Source organism: Anolis sagrei, chromosome 2 (genome assembly GCF_037176765.1).
Source record: "Anolis sagrei isolate rAnoSag1 chromosome 2, rAnoSag1.mat, whole genome shotgun sequence".
Taxonomy (NCBI): Eukaryota; Metazoa; Chordata; class Lepidosauria; order Squamata; family Dactyloidae; genus Anolis; species Anolis sagrei.
This window is the reverse complement of record NC_090022.1, coordinates 285,091,909-285,107,285: the sequence shown is the minus strand read 5'-3', so window position 1 is coordinate 285,107,285 and position 15,377 is coordinate 285,091,909.

The window sequence follows — 15,377 nt, the reverse complement described above, 5'->3', positions numbered from 1 at the left end:
GGTTTTATACTAGCAAATAATTTCCTTTTAAAAATCTACCTTCAATTTTACCTTGATGTATGGTAACTGAGGAGTGATTTGAATACTGATCTCCTCAATCCAAGGGTGGAAGTCTGTGTTGTTGTTGTTGTTGTTGTTGTTGTTGTTGTTGTTGTTACACAAGCCTATTATTATTACACAAGCCAACAAAATCAAACTTTTTGTAATCATCAGAAATGAGATTAGCACAGTTTAAATAATTTCTATGCTGACTTTAAATATGTCTTTATTTTTTTCCATCACATCAACTTTTTAAAAATATGACGAATGGTACATTACAGTGGACTACTGTAAAGTCTGCACATTTCACATCATATTTGTTTAACAAGTATTTTTCATCAGACATGGTTTTAGGTCATTTTTATAGAGTTTTTTTGCGCTGAATTCAAATCTGTGTTTATTTTTTCTCTATCACATGCAGTTTTTATGATGAGGCTAATTAAATAATTAATGCATTTACCACTAATATCACTAGAATCTAATTAACCACAAGCCAACAAGTATTTTTCATCAGATATGATTTTAGGACATTCTTATAATTTTTCGTGCTGAATTCAGATCACTGTTTATTTTTTTTCTCTATCACATGTAGTTTTTGCAATGAGGCTAATTGAATAAATAATGTATTTACACACTGATATCAATTAGGTTCTATTGATATCAGTTTGTAAATGCACCATGAATGACCTAAAATTATATCTGATGAAAAATACTTGTTGGCTTGTGTTATTATTACTATTACTATTATTGCATTTATTTATACACTTTTTCTCTCCACAAGAAGGCTCTAAATGTGTGGGCTGTGCTGACTGGGGATGTTGAGAGTGGAGATCCAACACACATGGATGGTGTTGAGGTGCAAGAGGCCATTCTGATCCCAATTGCCCAGATACATAATCTTAGCCAATAAATATATACATAATGATCAAATAATTCAGTTACAAGCATCTCATAATTTATTTGATCCCATTTCACTTGTGATATGAACACTGCCAACTGTTCTTAGGATATACTTTGAGAAACAAGCTGTTACAACTACTTACCAAATTTCATTCTTGGCTGGGCTAATATGGACATTTTTAAAATTGTATCAAAATGAACAGCAGAGCTAAACAGAACATGCCAAATTATTTCCATCACGAATCATTTTTATTAGACTTCAAAGTACAACTTGTCAGAATTTTATATTCAATCCATGGGCTGGAATAATAATTACTGCATTTTGTATTATCCCAGTTTGACCAGGATAATTAGAAATATCAAGATAATTACTAAGATATGTTTATCACTGTCATTGCTCCTAGAAGTGTTAATGATTTCATCAAGATACATTGGAGGGATAATAATAATAATAATAATAATAATAATAATAATAAATGACCTTTATTTATACCCCGCCACCGTCTCCCCAAGGGGACTCAGGGCAGCTAACAGAGGCCAAGCCCAAAAATTACAATAAAGCAAAGTAAAATACATACACAGATAATAACATCAAATAAAATGCAAATTACAATAAAGCAAAGTAAAATATATATATGGATAATAACATCAAATAAAATGCAAACAATCTATATAAATAAAAATATAATGTTCATTTGTGGGATTAACATAACTCAAAAACCACTGGACGAATTGAGACCAAATTTGGACACAAGACACCTATCAGGCCAACAAGTGACCATCACTCATAAAAACATTGAAAAACACAGCAGAAAAGACTTAAAAAGCAAAAAAAAAAAACACATTACAACGCATGTGCAAACCCACATATATAGGCAAACACACATATATACAAATATGCACACACAAAACACATATACACAGAATGGGCCACAGCAATGCATGGCAGGGGACAGCTAGTGACAAAATAATACAGTAGAGTAAACACAGGATATGAGACAAAATAATATTTTAAAAAAATAAACAAATACTCTCCTTAATGATTTTGGGAAAGTTTGGGGGGAGTGCCCAACAAATTTGGAAGTAGGGCTTTATATGCAACTCCTGAACCTACCTATGAACGATGCTAACAGCTCTTGGTACTGAACAAATTTTACAAAGCTCATGCGATACAATGGGAAAATTAGGTGTTATTGCACCAGGGAAGCCAGCAAAAGAGCACAAAAGATGAATTGGAACTAATGCATGAATTGAAAGAGGCATGGTAATGAAGGTATTCATGTGGTATGTATCTGCTATTGCTGCTCATGCAACTGCTGTGGAATAGTGGCTTTGTGGAATAATATCCATAATCCAGTAGTTTTAAGAAACATTTCAGGGAGGAAATGGCTTGCTAGTACATGTAAGCCACTTTTCCTTCTTTAACAAACCAATTGCAAAAGGACCTTTATTTTGCATGGAGATATTATGTAATAAATTACAGTGAATGTTGAAGATTTGGTGAATGTTGACAATCCCAGATTAAAATCGTGCCATGTTTGTGAGCTTCCCTAAATCAATCGCCTGGCTATTGTTGAAGTGCAGAGTTCTGAATGAGAAAGCCTCACTTCCCAACTCAGAAAGCACTTCTTATCTCTACAAAAAGCTGTTTTATAATGGATCAAACTATTTGTCAGACTATTTGTCTGTATAACCCAAAGCCTGCACTACAAGTTGCAGAGTATCTGAGCCATCATAATAGCCAAGATCCTATATCAAAGAGACAGTGTGCAACTGTAGACTGATATTTGAGAGCAGTGTACTAGTGAATTGCAATATTGCACAACAGAATGTGCAAAAATAAATGTTGAACACGCAGTTCCAATGTTGGAGATACATTTCCATATGCAATGCATAGTAGCACAACATGTACAATGGCCACATGTTCAACTTTCTATTTTGCAACTTGAATTTGATGTCACACTATGGCTGAACAACAACAACCAATTGCATAATGGGACTTATGCATGCATAAGACAATAACATGATTTTAGCCAACATTTCAGTTTATTTACACTTTGGAAAAGGCCTTGGAAAGTTTTTAACGTTAAAATAATAAATACATAAAATTTATTGAACATGTCAACAAACCATATCAAATTCAAAGAAACAATATAGTATTTACCAGAAACCTTAAAACCATGTTAGTAACAGCCTACAACTATTACTACATAAAGAAACAAAGGCAAGGCTAAATGGACCAGGTTTTGGCTGCCCTGGAATCATTACAGAAATAATTGGCATTACTATAAATCTAGGGGAGTGGAAAATTTGCCACTGGATTTTCCATGTGTTTGGTGTGGAATGCTTCCCCTAGAATTTGTTCTGATCTAAATGAATTAATTTGCAATAATTATTTGGCTGCATAGAATCACAATGAAATCACATCTAGTTGAGGATCTCTGCTTGGCCATGATTATATGGGGAAGCAATGGAGAATCTTTGGCATTTCAGATTTTTTTTTTTTTTGCCATACATCTCACACAAGCTTTCATCCTGGGTGAAGTCGATAAGAATTAGTGGTAACATCTGGAACCCAATCATAGCTCATCTTTCTCCAACCAGTTACCTCCAAATGTGTTGATTAGAGTTCTCAAGTTGACTGAGTAGGATGGACATCGTAGAGTGACAGTTGTAGAGTGACTGTTGGAAATGATAAAAACTGGAATTCTCCCCATCCCTGTAACTCTTGAAGAAAAATGATTCTGGTGAACATCGAAGGCCCCTCCTGCACTGTCATATAAAATCCAGATTATCTGCTTTGTACTGGATTGTATGGCACTGTAGACTCATACTGTATAATCTAGTTCAAAACAGATAATGTGGCTTATCTGGTTTGATAACCCAATGGTGCAATGGGTTAAACTCTTATGCTGGCGGGACTGGAAACCGACAGGTTGGAGGTTCAATTCCGGAGAGAGCACGGATGAGCTCCCTCTTTCAGCTCCAGCTCCCCATGTGGGTACATGAGAGAAGCCTCCCACAAGGATGATAAAACTTCAAAACATCCAGGTGTCCCCTGGGCAACATCCTTGCAGATGGCCAGTTCTCTCACTCCAAAAGCGACTTGCAGTTTCTCAAGTCGCTCATGACACACACAAAAAATCTGGTTTGATAATCTGGATTATCTGGCAGTGTAGAAAAGGCCTGAGTTAGCACAAAAATACAATATATGTACTCTAGAGACTAAGAATGAATATCTAAGAAATATATGAAATTGGAGAAAGAATGAAATAGTTATAGTTGTGTTCAGTCACATTAGTGAACATTCTTATGAAATCCTAGAATTGGAAGCATCCAAAAGGTTGTCTAGTCCTATCCCCTGTCATGTAGGAATTTGTAACCAAAGCACTCCTGAAAGATGTCCAACCAATTTACTTAAAGACCTCCAAAGGAAAATTGCACCACTTTCCAAGGCAGTATATTTCCCTTTTGAACATTTGTTATAGTAAAGTTCTTCTTAATATTCAGTAAACTCTCTCACACACTCTCTTTTTTTTCTCTCTCTCTCTCCTTTTTTTCTTTTTTGTAATTTGATTGTCAGCAGCTAGCAAGGTCACTTAAGAGGACAGGAATCACACATAGACTGACATGATTTCAACGTCCCTGCAGAAGAAGTTACACGAAGCATTTTTGATGCATGTCTGTCAAGAGTGCTTAATCTGAAATTAAATCAGACTTTGATCCCAAACTTTTCAGATGTATGCAAGACCTTGCTGTAAAGTGAGGGAGGGGAGTCTTATCACAAGGATAGGTTCTCCTTAGGACAAAAGGAGAATAAATCCCTGACTCAAGGCTGGCATGGCTGCTGTGCTTCACACATTCTGTTGTTTAACTTGCAGTGACCTCTAGAGGCTTACTTAATTCATACATTTTGGGGGGAAAAACGGTGTGAGTTTTGAGCAAAACATTTCCTAGAAGAATGTATGTAGTGGACCTTTGGTGTCCACTGGGATACCCCAAATCACTGGATGCTAAAGTCCAGCTATATACAATCGTATAATAAAATAATGTCTCATCTATAGAATGGGAAATCAAGTTTGCTATTTGGATTTTTTTTAAAAAAAAAATGGATTGGGGGAGAGGGAATATTTTCAAGCTATGACTGGTTGAATATGTAGATCCAGAACTTGTGGATATGGAAGGTCAACTGTATATTATTTTAATATGGACATGCCTTCAGCAATGGGATTTTCTACTGCCAATCTTTGAAAGGCTTTACCAACTACTCAGTTTAGTTACTGAAGCTCTGAGGAAGGGCGGGTAAGAACCACACAGCCCTTCTGATGTTGCTGGACTGTAACTTCCAGCATCCCTCACCACTGTGTTGTTAAGCCATGCTCCCCCCCCCCCCCCTTAAAAAAAAGATTTATAGATTGTGAAGAGACTCCTAACAAGCGATATTATAAACTTTTTCTGTGGCTCCAGAATTGTAAAATGTCAACACCACTATAGGATCCAGGATGGACCTAGCAGAAGCTAAACCTTAAAAACTAAATCAATCTAACCCTTCAATAAATGTATAAACTTGAGATTTCATGTGTAACAACATGTATCTTTCATGTGTTGTGTTAATTCTTAAATGTATAAACTGCATCAAATAAATGTATCAAAATGTATTTAGGAGGCAGCTACTTTTCTATGCCTTCAATTGGCATAATCCCTTGGGAACAGGGATCACAAACAGGTTCCCTCCAGCTATTTCCCAAATAAATAACAAAACCATTGCAGTATTCAGACAGATGACTCTATATGTCATCAGGATGAGCTTAGGATGTTAGTTCATTCAACTGGAGGTTGGTGAGTCTGCCACTCCCTATACAGGCAGTCACGTACTTGGCTTTCTGGAATCAAATCAAATCAAATCATTTATTTCTGTCATTGACCAGCACAGGAAATAGTCACATTTTCATACAAACTTGGTATGTTTGGTACATTAAAAATATAAATATAACGACTGAAGCACAATATGGGTGAGGGAGCGGAAAGGAAGGGGAAACAGGGTAAAAACATACAATGCCCAGATCCATCACCAAATTGTAGATTCAGAGAAGATTACTGGACACACAGTTAACTTTTGGGACTAGTCATTCCCTGACGGATTTTGTATGCTGCTGCACAGAACTTTGCAACATTGTAGGTTGTCGTTGAATTAATATCTGCATGTAGCATGGAAGTATAAAATTGTCCTGAATGGCCTGGGTGCTTGTATAACAGAAGTAAGATAAGCCTGGCACGGATATCCCTGTAGAATGGGCACTGGAGGAGCCATGTTCTGTTGTTTCTACATGACCCGAGTCACAGGGGCAGAGTCTCTCTGGGAAAGGGATCTTCCAGTAGCGGCCTTCGAGTACAGCTGATGGGAGAGTGTGGCATCGAGCCAGGGTGAAAGCCCTTCGATGAAGAAGAACCTCTAAGTTTGTTAAATATGCCATAGGGGAGGCAAGATATCTGCTGTCTTCATTGATAAGGAAGGTTGGAACCGAGGCCAGATCTAGTTGTTGCTCTGTGTCTGTGGTACATTGTTTAATAAGTGCTTTGGCTTGATTGTAATCCATAGTGAGTAGTAGACCTGGAGAAAATCCTAATGAGGAGATTTTGGATGCTACCGCCTGCTTCCATGTGGATTGGAAGTCATCCTTCATGGTTAGTGGGGCAAGACCAAAGGGTGCACGGGATCGTCTGAGCCAGACATTGAGTATGGCCACCCACACCCTGGCCTCCACTCTCATAAAGCCCGTCTCTAGTCGCAGGGTGGCATTAGAAACACATTTAGAGACCTGCAAGGCCGATCGCAGAAACTTTGACTGAACCAGCTCTAATGGGGCAAAACTGGGGGACTTTCTGGAATCATCACCTTTGTCTTTTAGATCTTGTCCCCGTTGTTTCACATGGAACTAAATACTTCAATTAACCAGGGATTCATCAGCACATCCACATCACCATTTCCTCCTGGATAGTGTCCTCCCAAGGGTCGTCTATACAACAGACTGGCTCTTTAAACTGACCAACTGTCAGCTATGTTTCCTCCCACCCAGGCCCATAGCCAGAATTTTGATTCTGGGGGTGCTGAATTTGATTCGGGGGGGGGGCTGAGTTTGATTGAAGGGGGGGCTGAGATTCTACCCTAGCAAACCTTTTATATCGTTATCCCAATATCCCCATGCATATGGGATATGTTGAGTATGGTGATCAGATCACGATATGAATAAACATAACAGTTTAAATAATGTACCAATGAAGCTTTCTCACGGACCACCTTGAGAATTTCGGGGGGAGGGGGCTGAAGCCCCTCAACACCCCCCCCCCCCCACAGGTACATGCCTGCTCCCACCACAAGAATCTCCTCCTGCAGGCTGTGACATCAAAGGAACCACCAAGCAATCCTGGCACTGTTCCTAACCTGCCTCTCTTTTTAGGCAACCAGGGATGGGAGCGGGAAGTCTGAATAGCTGTCAGAACTGTGTAAGATCTCATGTATTTTTCTGAGAATTTGTGTGTGTACCTTTTGTGCACTTACTGCTTGTACTTGCATCCTATTTGGCCAAATCATAATAAACCTCTGTAGCTTTGCCTTCATCTCAGAGTGCCTGTACTCTGTTCTGGCTGATCTGATTTAGTGAAGTCTCACTGGGCATGGAACTCTCTAACTGTGGTTTTAGCTGAAATCACTATATATGGCTATGGGAGTTAAACTGGGGCCTCATCTATATTGCAAATTCAGAATCTAGTTTAACAGCATTGAACTTGATTATATGAGTCTACATTGCCATAAAATGCAGTTCAATGCATTTTATGAAATTGAATTATATGGCAGCATAAATGGGGATTTGCAATCCAAGAATATCTGGAGGCCACTTAATTTTCACCTCAAAACAAATCCCTAGGTCTCTTACATATAACACAATAATAGCAGTTTCTTACCCCTTTAACTGCCATGGATCTGTCCTAAGAAAGCCTGGGAGTTGTAGTTTTGTGATGTGTTTAAAATTCTCTGTCAGCAATCTCTAGTCAGTGCCTCACCAGACTATAAATCCCAGGATTCCATTGTATGTAATGGTATCGGTTCAAGTGGAAACAAAGTCCTATATTAGCATAGCATGTCTTATTATATTCAGTGTGCAAACTACATTGTCCCCTATATGGTCTCTCTAGGAATCTCTGGGTCCTCTGGTGCAACTCTATGGTCGGTTTCCAGAGAAAATTGACAACAGAATCACAATGGAAGACCCAGAGATTCTTTGAGAGGTGTTCTGGCAGATAAAAGATACAGTGGTTCTTCATTTGTGGTTTCTGCACTTCCATGGGGGCCCTGTGCCCTTAACACCAGCAAATGTGGAGGGCTGTTTGTAGAGTAAATTAAGGGCAAGGTTTTATAAACTTTCTCAAACTTTCATGATTTTTAGAAGTCCAAAGAAACTAGAGCAGTCGCATTATCCTATTGTCAATTTAGTTTGGATAAGAAAGAGCTATGGGATGGGGGGATTGTTTAAGAGCTCTTTGAAGCCTATGTGAAGGACTGTTTGTGACTTTTCTTGTTGTGCAGTCAGGTGGGGAAAAGCAGTATTGTCTTCTGGTTCCACCTTTAAAAACAAATACCAACAGGAACTTTCAAAGGACCGATCACTCTTCAAGGTTTGCTATGAAGACAGCAGAAAATGTTGGCCTTGATGGATTATGATGGAATTTCCCATTTCACCTTTAAGATCAGGAGATGAAGAAATGCTCTACTGCTTTTACAAAATTCTCTTTCCTAGCACCAATAAAGTTCAGTGCAAAATATGAACATAAAAAGCTGTCTTACATCATGTTTTCTATCTACCTTTAATGGCAACTGGCAAAAGACTTCTCTTTCACCGCCTTGCTGGGGAAAACCTATTTTGTTCTCCTACGTTTGGGGATATGTGACATTTCCAAACTTAAAATCATAGACTCGAGTTGGAAGAAACCTGAAAGGCCACCCAGTCCAACCCTCTGCCGTGCAGGAATGAAAAGTTGAGAGATAATTCCCATCACCCACAGCCAGAATGACAAATGAATAGGAACAATGGGAACTAAAGCTCAACCAAATCTAGAGATCTGTGGCCCAGTGTTGTAGATCTCTCCCATCTCCTACTTTGTTGTGGTATGCCTTCAAGTAGTTTTCAACCAGTGCTGACCCTATCACATGGTTTTCTTGGCAAGACTGGGTCAGAAAATGCACATCATTGCCTTCCTCTATGACCTGCTCTTATTTTACCCCAAAAATGTTGGGGTTGAAGCAGGGTCCTTGTCTCAACAGAGTCTGTGTTGTATGTCTTAAAGTTGTTTCCAACTTGCAGTGACTGTATGGCAAACTTATTACAGGTTTACCTTGCCAAAATTTGTTCAGAGATTAGCCATTACCTTCCTCTGGGGCTGCCCAGTGTTACCCAACTGAGCCCCATGGCTAATATCCAGTGGAACCCCATGGTTATGATCATCCAGAATCCATGTCCAATGCTCAAACCACTATTCCAGATTTGATGGTGTATGTGATGTACTTCTGAGCTAACTGTTGTATTCTCTAGTTAAGAATGCAGCAGAACAACATTCTCAGAGAAAGTTTCATATCCTAATATCCCAAAAGGACAAAATTCCAGATGTTCAGCCATTTCATAATGTGCAGCAAGGCAGCTGAAATGGAATCAAAGTGCTATCATTCTGTAGTGTGAAATGACTCATTTTAACAAACTTTGGCCATTCTCCAGCGCTGAACATTTGCTGGCCTAATAACAGAATCCAGTGGAAATGGAAAAAGCACTTCATTTCCCCATGACAGCCACTTGTGTGATCCCTAAACCAGATCTTGGGGTCAGTTTTTCAGGCAGTGTGGGCAGCTGGAAAAGAAATTGAAAAGAAAATTCCTCCAATGAAATGTTGGCTGCAAGCCTTGAAATTCAGTAAACAAGTGTCCAATGCCATAGAATCACACCAAGCAAGCAATCACTAGCATTATCAGATCTTGAAGCTTGATCCCATTATTCTACATGGAAAGGAATCCTAAGGTGAGAGCCTCTCTCTGAGCATATCTTCATTTTTGTAGACTTGCTTATATAAGTATAGTTGATGTTTAATTTATCTTGCTTAATTATATCACCAAGAGCTGGTCCTTATTATGACACCACCAGAGCCTGCCTCAAGTGACATCACAGGTCACCCTCAAATCTCAGATTTAGACTCTGGAATTTAAAGAGCAGTGACAGTCCTGACTTAGTTTCCCAAGTGGCATCTCACTGGGTTTGAATGACTGACCATACAACCATCTTTATAAGAAAGTACAGGGATGTCTGTATGAACTTTTTGTTGCTGTTGTTCATTCATTCAATCATTTCCGACTCTTCGTGACCTCATGGACCAGCCCATGCCAGAGCTCCTTGTCGGCCATCACCACTCCCAGCTCCTTCAAAATCAATCCCATCACTTCAAGGATCCCATCCATCCACCTTGCCCTTGGTCGGCCCCTCTTCCTTTTTCCTTTCATTTTCCCCAGCATCATTGTCTTCTCTAAGCTTTCTTCTCATGATGTGGCCAAAGTACTTCATCTTCACCTCTACTATCCTTCCCTCCAATGAGCAGTCGGGCTTTATTACCTGAAGTATGGGCTGGTTGGATCTTCTCGTGGTCCAAGGCACTCTCTGAACTTTCCTCCAAGACCACAGTTCAAAAGCATCTATCTACCTTCGCCCAGCCTCCCCTATCATCCAGTCTCACATCCATAGGTGACTATGGGGACTACCATTGCTTTAACTATGCGGATCTTCATTGCCAGTGTGATGTCTCTACTCTTCACTATTTTATCGAGATTGGACATTGCTCTCCTCCCAAGAAGTAAGTGTCTCCTGATTTCCTGGCTGCAGTCTGCGTTTGCAGTAATCTTTGCACATAGAAATACGAAGTCTGTCACTGCCTCCGTGTTTTCTCCCTTTTACATGGACTTTTACATCAGTATAAAAACACTTTAATAGTCATGGATCCATCCTAAGAATAGAAGATATAGTATGGTAAGGCACCAGCACTATTGGGCAGAGAAGTGAAAACAGCTTATAAAACTATAACTCCCATGATTCCATAGCATTTTGCCATGGCATTTCGACTGGTGTCAAAATGCATTAATTTCTTGCTGTAAATTCACTCTATGTCTTTGAATTCTATCCCACTGAGAAGAGATTGACTAAATAGCAAATAAATTTAATCCTGTAATAGAAACGGACACTTGAGTTATCTGTAAAATATCTCACCAAGCAACAAATCCCAAGTATTTAACATGGATATACAGTTGTTAAAGAGGTATCAAACTGCTCTAAATTTATAGTATAGATGCTATTTAGAAAAGTGAAATCTATGTGTGGAAATTATAACACAGCAGGAAATTATCCAGCGTTGGCAACAGGAAGCAATGAAATGACCTATTAGATTTTGTTTTCCCCTTCTTCCTCCAGACGGGAATACGAGCAATTACATAAACAGCAATAATAATTAGCATTGCTGTTGAAGTATAACAGATCATTAGGTTTTTGAGCTAGGAGGTAAACGCTTGCGAATCAGCACTCAGCCTGTGCCCCGGTTATTTATTGTTGAGACATTTATCTTTCCCTGAGGGGGGGAAAGGGGACAATTATCACTTAATTATCTTATCTCATCATTTGGAGAAGATGAACAAGTCATGATCTCTTAGTCACAAACTTTTAAAAAGCCAAATGAAGTGCCAGGATTTGCAGTGGGAGGCTTCCTCGGCCTCTCTCCATTGCACTAGAAATCAAGGATGATTTCATAATCGTCTGCTCTTGAAGGCAGTTTCTACAAATACTTGTCAATGTCACAATCATTGTGTTTTTTTCTCTCTGGTATGAAACAGAGAATACCAATTGTTTTGTTCTTGGAACAATTGTTTTGTTCTTGGAACAATGAATAAAATATAACTAAGAAATGGGGTTCCTTAAAGACAGCTGTAGGAAATCCCAGGTTGAGCATCTCTTATCCAGAATTTCAAAACCTAGGTAAAAAGGTAAAGGTAGTCCCCTGACATTAAGTCCAGTCATGTCTGACTCTGGGGTGTGGTGCTCATCTCCATTTCTAAACCGAAGAGCCAGCGTTATCCGTAGACACCTCCAAGGTCATGACTGCATGGAGCGCCGTTACCTTCCCGCCGGAGCGGTACCTATTGATCTACTCACGTTTGCATGTTTTCGAACTGCTAGGTTGGCAGAAGCTAGGGCTGACAGTGGAAGCTCCCCGGAATTGAACCTGCGACCTTTCGATCAACAAGCTCAGCAGCTCAGTGCTTTAACCCACTGCACCACCGGGGGCATCTTCAAAACCTAAAATACTCCAAAATCCAAAGTTGTCTACGTAGGTAGCTGAAATAGTGAGACCTTTGTTTTCAGATGTTTCAATATACACAAACTTTGGTTCATACACAAAATTATTTAAAGTTATTGTTTTAAATTCAGTCATGGAAACCTACTGGGGGATCTTGGACATCTCACACACTTTCAGGCCCAGAGAAGCAAAGGCAAATAATCTCTGAATAAATCCGGCCAAGAATATTGCATGACAGGTTCTCCTTAGGGTTTCCATAATAATAATAATAATAATAATAATAATAATAATAATAATAATAGTATTCTTATATCCCACCTTACTTAGGCAATCCTTCATAGCCCGAGAATGATGGGCCTCCAAGTCTGGTGTCTTGGTGGTTGGTTCGTAGGTGGTTGTGGCACCTTATTCTTGATCTGAATGTTTTCCAACAGTGAGAACATTGGTTTCTAGGTGTCCCAGTCAGGGTTGGCTTGACGCACATTCCTCTTGGCATGTTTCTCACTTTCGCTTTCAACACGTGCCTCTCTGAATTCTACAGCACTGCTGGTCTCAGCTGACCTCCAGCTACAGCCCTCAAGGGCTTCCCAGTTCTCAGTGTCTATGGCACAGTTTTTAAGGTTGGCCTTAAGCCCATCTTTAAATCTCTTTTCCTGTCTATCAACATTATGTTTCCCGTTCTTGAGTTAGGAGTACAGTAACTGCTTTGGGAGATGGTGATTGGGCATTCAGACAATGTCGCCAGTCCAGCAGAGTTGATGGCATAGGAGCATCACTTCAATCCTGGTGGTCTTTGCTTCTTTCAGCATGCTGACATTTGTTCACCTGTCTTCTCAAGAGATTTGTAGAATTTTCTGGAGGCAATGCTGATGGAATCATTCCAGGAGTTGAGTGTGACGTCTGTAGACAGTCCACATTTCACAGGCATATAGCAGGGTTGGGAGGACAATAGCTTTATGAACAAGCACCTTGGTCTCCTTACGGACATCCCGGTTCTGAAACACTCTCTGCTTCATTTGGAAAAATGCTACACTCACAGAACTCAGGCAGTGTTGTATTTCGGTATCAATCATGACTTTTGTGGAGAGGTGGCTGCTCAAAAGCAATGTCATTAGCATCACCCTGGGCACTGCTGGGTAAAACCCATCTATCTGTTTGACTCTCTCTCCATAGATTTATTTTTATCCAACTTTTCCTGATATAAAGACTCAAGGTGGCTGTATATACGTATCATAGATTTCTTCATTGGCTAATTATACCATAGAAGCCTATACTGAATGTGCCAAAGGTTCATGTTCCCCCAGGCCATGGTTGGATGTCTTTTCCGTGGCCTTCCATTATGTCTTCTCAGGATGAATAAAGGTTCATCACCGCAGGAGAGGTAAACCTACCAAACAGGTTGCTTTACAAGACTTTGAGGCGCGTAATGATCAATGCTTTATTTGGAAACAACAGATCAGGAGAGGCTGCTGAAAAGAGTGGAGTCTAAGATCAACGGCTCCAACAGCCAGAGTTCAATGTACATTATTATAAAACTGCTAGAATCTATCCACCTCCATATGTTGGCTACAGGTGGCTTTTATGAAAAATCACCATGCAACAAGGATGTCTTTGCAGCAACCAAGAACTCCTGAAAGGCTCATCAGCTTGAGACTAGAAAAATGATGTGTTTCCATGGACTGCATTTCACAATCTGCTTTTCTCCCAATAGGCCTGATCACAGTTGGTGGGGATCAAAATGGAAAACCTCAATGGAAAGACAGGTTGCTAAACACCTTGCCACAAATGCAGGATGAGCTGCCCAGCTTATTTGTCAATCTATGAGAGATTTTTATGTATGGAATCACAAATCTTTCTCTTCTCATTTTCACATTGATCTGCATTTTTCTGCACAAAGATCCACATTTAACTGTGTGCTTTTAAATGAAGTCGGGGGGACAAACATCAGTGTTCTGTAAGAAGGCACTAGCATTGAGACAATAATCCTCCAGCATCAGCTTCGCTGGACTGGCCAGGTTGTTTGAATGCCCATCAATGTCTCCCAAAGCAGTTATTTACTCTCAGTTCAAGAACAGAAAATGGAATATCTGTGGACAGCAAAAGAGATTAAACAATAGACCTAAAACTAACCTAAGAAAATGTGGAATAAACTCAGAGAACTGGGAAGCCCAGGCATTTGACTTTTCTAACTGTAGGTCAGCTGTTACAAACAGTGCTGTGGATTTTGTAGAGGCATGAATGGAGGGCGAAATGGGAAAAATGTGCCAAAAAGGCACATCACACAAATACTTGTCAGGACCGCCTTCCCCACTGTGTATGTATGTCCCCACTGTGAAAGAACATGCAGATCCAGAATAGGTCTCTACAGTCACTTATGGACCCACCACCAAGACTACCCTTGGAAGACAGTCATACTCAAGCTAGAGTTATTGCCTATGATGATGATTTAAATAAAATTTTGATTTGCTTCCATAGAACATGTGTTTTCTGTGTCTGTCTTCCGGTCTATCAATACCCTGTCTTCTTACCTTTTTTCTCTTTTGACCTGAAAACAGCATTGCAATTTTTAAAAGGGTAAAATAAACAGGTCATCACATTTTGATTCATATGTAACCCCAGGAGGGAATTAGCATCAGAACCTGCAAAAATAGGATTCCTCAACTAGCTCCCCTCCAAACAATGGGCATTCGCCTTGACACGTGACAATTAATGGTTTGACACCACATTAACCGCCATGACCCAAAGCTATGGAAATATTGGAGCTGTAGTTTCACAAGGTCTTTAGATCTGTCTGCCAAAGAGTGTTGTTGCCTCTCCAAACTACAACTTTCATGAGTGTTATTTCTGTAAAATAAATTATTTTATTTTTTAAAAAAACAGGCTGATCTCTGAAGCATTTAGTATGCTATGTATGGTTGTGAAAGTTGGACAGTGAAGAAAGCTGATTAAGAAAAAAAAATCTCATTTGTGATGTGGTATTGGAGAACAGTTCTGCAGATACTGACCCCTAAAAGAGGAGTGACTTTAATGACTTGAAGACCTAAAAATGGTTAGGTAAA